We start from the raw sequence: 6000 nt of genomic DNA, 5'->3' as shown, positions 1-6000 counted from the left end.
AAGTGCTGTCCTCATCAGTCTCCTCTCACCTTGAGGAAACTGAGTCTCAGTTGAAGTGACCGGCCAGAGACAGCCCGGAAAACAAGAGCTGTGTCCTGTGGCTACTCCTAGCTCATCCTTGCTGGGTTCACCTTCAGAGAACCCGATCATTTTCTCTGGGATGTACTAGCCTTTCAAAGAAGCTGTATTCAGTACTGGAAACCCTGTGGGGAAATCAGAAACAGGATGTCAAGAAATACAAAGGGCTCAGGTTGCAATAATGCTGTTGGGATGCGCAACCAGGCAGCAGCTTTCCTTTCTTCTCTGGAGAGCTGGTTGGGCCTTTGCAGAGGCTTGAGAATGAGGTGAGGAGAGCCCGGAACTGCTCAGTGGAACTGCTGGGATTGGCCATCTGGGCCTGTGCCCCAGGATGACACGTAGACTTGGGCCATGCCTGTGGAAATGAGCCAGGAAGTCTGAATGACTCCAGGCCTGAGGAGTGGAGAGGTCCTATTTTGTTCTTTTCTCGTGGGTTGTTTTTTGTTTGTTTGTTTGTTTTGTTTTGTTTTGTTTTCTGTTTTCATGTTTTTAAGCTAAAACCTTATTTTTCATTTTCCATCTTGAAAATGAATGGGCTCAGCTATAGCACTGTTTCTTACCCAGAGGAGGCGATTTCTGCCCCCACCCTGAGCTATTTTTGGTTATCATAACCAGGGACTCAGGAGGATGCTGTTGGTATCTAGTGAGTAGAGGCCAGGGATGTCGCTAAAGGTTAAACATCCCTCAGTGCACAGGACAAATTGTCCAACCAAATGTCAGGAGTGTCAGGGCAGAGTTACCTACGCTGAGCCTTCTGGGATGTTCCCACTGAATTAACCCCATAAGCACAGATCAGAGCTGAGGAAAACTTACGTGTTTGGAAGATGAATGGCGATATTCCTTTGAATTGTCTTGCTAGAGAACTTCAGAAAATCATATTAAGCCCTAATGCACAATTCCTTCTCCCACTTCCCTTCTCCCTTCCCTCTCCCTCCTTTTCCTTCTGCCCCATCAACCCCCCTCTCTCTCTCCCCTCCCTCTCCCTTTCCTTCCCTCCATTAAGGGTTACTGAGCTCCCTAACTGACCCACAGCTACAGCAGAGTCTTCTGTTTTGCTACATAGCCCGATCATGAGTTGTCACCTCACCTCCAAGTTTCTTCTCTGGGATAGTGCCACCCACTTGTCACTCAGCCTCTCAAGCAATTTCTGCCTGCACAGCCCTTACACATTTCATGATCATTCAGTTCACCGGAAGGAGACAAGCAGGACCTGTCACCGGGCGGCCCTGGAGTGAGCTCTGGGCTATTTCATCAATTCATTTATTGGCTTGTTTCTGTTTGCTTTGTGGTACTGGACTTGAACCCAGGGCCTTGTGTGTGTTAGGTAAGTGCTCTACCACAAAGCTACATTCCCAGCCCTATTTTTAATTTTGTTTTTACCACATTTATTTATTGTCTGGGGCAAGGGCACATATGGAGGTCAGAGGACAACTTTCAGGGGTATTGGTTCTTTTCTTTCTACCATGTGAGTCCCAGGGATTGAACTCAGGCTGCTAGGTTTGACAACCTTTACCCACTGAGCCATCTGTCTCTGGTCATTTTTATCCTGAGGCAGAGTCTCACAAAGTTGCCTGGGTTTGGCCTTGAAACTTGCTCTGGCTGGGCCTTGTGACTTCTGCATGAGAAAAGCCTTCGACCTTGACTAAGTTAAGTCCTCATTCTTAAGCTCAGTGAACATCTATGCATTAAATAAGCCTGGATGCTATGCAGTCTCTTTGTTAATATGCAGTTCTGATTCCAAGAAATATTAATCCTTTGGCCACAGCCTCCCAAGTAGCTGGGATTGCAGGCTTGTACCTGGCCCGGCCAGGCTACTTTACCTCCATTTTCCAAGTGAGGAAACAGAGACTCTGGTTATTCATTATTTGTGAAATGAAGTAATAAACCAATAAACCACACACACACACACACACACACACACACACACACACACAGACACTTTCTCAGCAAGATGTGTTGATTTTATGATAAGGCTCACTTACCAGCTGGTCTTATAGTACCCAGGGTTATAATCTGTATTTGGGGAACTAGCATTTTACCTGGGCTCTGGTTGGGCCTGCAACAACTTTGATACTGAGTGGGCCTTTCTTTCTTTCTTTCTTTCTTTCTTTCTTTCTTTCTTTCTTTCTTTCTTTCTTTCTTTCTTTCATACAATCTAGGATCATCTGCCCAAGGGCACCACAGTCCACAGTGGGATGAACCTTCCCCCATCAACTGTCAATCAAGAAAATGCCTGGCAGATTTATATATAAACCAATCTGATGGAGGCATTTTCTCAATTGTTTCCCTCTTTCCAGATTACCCTAGTTTGAGTCAAGTTAACTGATAAAAAACAAACAAACAAAAACAACAAAAACCAAAACCCAGCCACACAAACAAAACCCCCCAAACTAACCAGCACAATGGTATCGGGTCTGTTTGCTCAAACTATGTCTCTTGCAGTTCTAATTCCGAGAAACATCATTCCATTTACAATAACAAATTAACAAAGTCCATAGTCAAGTATATATGAGGGGGAGAGAGAGAGGAGAGCCCAAGCCTGAGGAGAACCTTCAGTGATTTTCTTAAGAAGTTGTCTACCTTGCTTATTCATTCATTTGTTTTTGAGACAGGGTCTTTCACCAAGCAGCCAGCAAGCCCCAGGAATCCTCCTGCCTTCACCTGTCCTGGTTTGCTTTCTATTGCTGTAATATAACACTGACCACAATCACCAAGAGGGAGAAAACAGTTTATTTGGCTTTACACTTCCACATCATAGTGTGTCACTAAGGGAAGGCAGGGCAGGAACATGGAGGCAGGAACTGAAGCAGAGAGCATGGGAGATGCTGCTTACTGGCGTGTTCCTCTACTCCACACTCAGCCTGCTTTCTTATCCAAGCTTGCAACGTTCACCTACGTAGGGGTGATGCCACCCACAGTGGGCTGGGGCCTTCCACAGCAACCATCAACGGTCTTGATAATGTTCTACAGACATGCCCACAGGCTAATTTGGTGGAGGCAATTCTTCAGTTAAGAGTCTCTGTTGCCAGTTGTGTCAAGTTGACAACCGAGATCAACCATCCTATCCCTCTCCCCAGCACTGGGATTGCCAGCCCACACTACCATGCCCAGCTTTTTCATGTGAGTTCTGGAGACTAAACTCTGCCCCTCATGCTTGCAAGTCAAGCACTTTTCAAGCTCTGCAATGTTTTGGATGGAAGAAAAGCTTTCAAACACAAGATTTGCCAGAGCCATTTAAACTCCCATTTCCTGTGAATTCTAGGAGGAATGAATCTTCATTGCATGCCAAACACATGTGTTCACCCCACTTGCACACTCAGCATCTCCTCTGTGAGCGGGTAGGAGTCGGTACCTGCAGAACTACCTAGCTGTGGGCATCTGTTATTGTCAGCCGGAGACACAGGTGTGTCTGAGCCTTCTGTTGAGACCTTCTTGGCCTTGGATAGTCCCCATTTCTCACCATCTGCTCCCACGAGAAGGTCTGTGCCTTTTCCCAGGAGGCAGATGCCTGCAGGTGGCCTACTTTCTGGAAGCTCCCTTTATTTGTCCTCCTTACACTTTCATTCCTTCCCAACCCAGATGCTCAGTGGGCTATCAGGGGACAGAGAGTTGCCAGGTGGAGAGACGCAGAGCCTTTGATGGGACCCTGACAGGCATAGGAAGTCAGCTGGTCTCGTTTGTTCTAATAGCTGGCCACTGCTGCACGTATAAGGCAGATTCCAACTCTCCAGGTACCTTGCCTGGTTAGATACAGTCAAGAGGAAGCATAGACCCACCTCCTTCCCACATCTGATTCAGGCCACAAGGCGAACAAGGCCACTGCTGACAGTAGCAGGTGTCTTGTATTTCCTGATGTCAGCAACAGGGGTTAGCAAAGACATGGAGTGTGTACCAATGTCCCCGTGGCAGGACGGCCTTTAATCGTGATGCCTGCTGCTCACAGGGACACTTTCAATTTTCTTCCTTGGTGGAACCGGGAAAAGGAAAACCTGGCATTCATGCCCTGCTACAGGAGCAAGCGTGGGCTTCCCCAGGCAGAGTCTCTCTGGAGAACTGTCAAGACCCTGGCACAGCCCGCCTTCCTTGAGTGAGGTTGCCAACTAACAGCTCTGGCCATCAGGTGTACAAGCAGTTAGCTGGGAAGGACTAGCTCTCTGTAAGCTGCTAGAACCACAGGGTGTCCCTGGCAGGCGCCGGCCAACTCCATACCCAGCCACAGGAAGAAGCAGAGCTCTTGCTGTGTTCCTGGCAGCCCGAGCTTCAGGAACTTGGCATCTGGGCTGCTCATGGGAGATGAGGCAGGCCAGGCCAGGCTGGATTTGGCTCCATCTGCCTCCAGCTCCTGTCTGGCCTTTTGGCTGTGAGGTGGGACAGGAGCCTATGAGGACCCTCCCTCTCGCAGCACTTGCTCAACGTGAAGACGGGGCGAGCGCACACCCTCCAGTAAGCAGGACAACAATAGGGTGAGGTGGGGCTTCCCCAGGAAACCATGGAGAAGGAGGATCTACAGTGGCCATGAGCCAGAGACCAGGACACATCACACACCCCCACGCCTGGCAGGAGGGTCTAATTTCCACTCCAAGTCTTCCTGTCTTCCTTTCTCAGCATGGCTGCTCCAGGCAGAGATGGATGTCCCGATAAACTCCACATGAAAACTCATAATCCCGACAGTCCCTGCCATTTCTGTCCATTCTCTTAAAGGTTAATCTGCTTTTCTCCTTATTAATGATGGGCCACAGCAATCCAGCCAGGTCTCTCCCATGTTTGGGTAGATTTAGGCTAATAGACTATTTTATTTCCATGGTAACAGCTTCCAGTGTTACAGGAAGATAATTTTCCAGACAAAAGATTTGCGGGTCTTATTATTCAGCACGGATCTGACTGGGAAGGCAGGGAGATTGGGCCCAGGGGCTGCCCAGGATGCCAAAGTCTCACATACCCAGGCACCTGTTTGCCTCCAGCTTCCAAGTCTCCCGGGGTAGTTAGGGGAAGCATCGTCAGAAACTGGCAGAAGCCGGATGAAGATATTCTTCCGAAGACAATGGCATAAATGTGTTTCCTTATCAACCAGTGGTGTCAGAGTGACATGTGGCTTGTTTTATAATGATTGCCACCACATCAGGGGCCTCTACCCTTTCCAGTGAGCTGAGGGATGACCTTAAAATAGTTCTTCTATTTCCCAGACACGGAAAAGGCAAGCTTATGGTGTATATGTCGGTCAGATGTTCAATGCCTGCTTCTATAACCCGCAGAGTAGTCACAGGATAGTCCCTGCTCTTGGAGGGGTTAGGGTCTATTTGTGTGCCTGGGGAAGAGGAGGTTGAAATACAGAAAAGATAGCTGGGGAGCTGGCTCTGTTGGCAAAGGTGCTTGCTGTGCAAACACAAGGGTCTGCATTCTGATCCCAGAGCCCATACATTTAAAAAAGCCAGGCCTGGTGGTGTGTGCTTGGAATCCCAGCACTGGAGAAGCAGTGTCAAGGAGATCATTGGGGACCCTTGGCTAGTCAGTCTAGCCACATCAGTGAGCGCTAGATAAGTGAGAGACCCTAGAAAGAAAGGGAGGAAACAGGGAAAAAGAGAGGGAGGGGAAAAGAATGAATGAAATGAATAAAATAAAGGATGTGGAGATACACAGACACATGATTTCCAGTGCTGTCTGGCTAGCCAGTCTACCCAAAATGCTGTGCTTCAGTCAGTGAAGGGTTCTGTCTCAAAAAGAAGTCAGGTCACCTGCTGGCCCGCGTACACACATAGGCACATGCACCCAGTTCCTACATGCACACATGAACAGGTGCACACACAAGAGGTAGAGCGGCATTCTAAAATCAATATGCACACACACACACGCAAATAGATAGAGTAGTGGTTCTCAACCTTCCTAATGCTGCGACCCTTTAATAGAGTTCCTCATATGGTAGTG

Source organism: Meriones unguiculatus, chromosome 5 (genome assembly GCF_030254825.1).
Source record: "Meriones unguiculatus strain TT.TT164.6M chromosome 5, Bangor_MerUng_6.1, whole genome shotgun sequence".
NCBI classification, from domain to species: Eukaryota; Metazoa; Chordata; class Mammalia; order Rodentia; family Muridae; genus Meriones; species Meriones unguiculatus.
The sequence above is the reverse complement of the archived record's forward strand: the minus strand, read 5'-3'. Positions refer to the sequence as shown.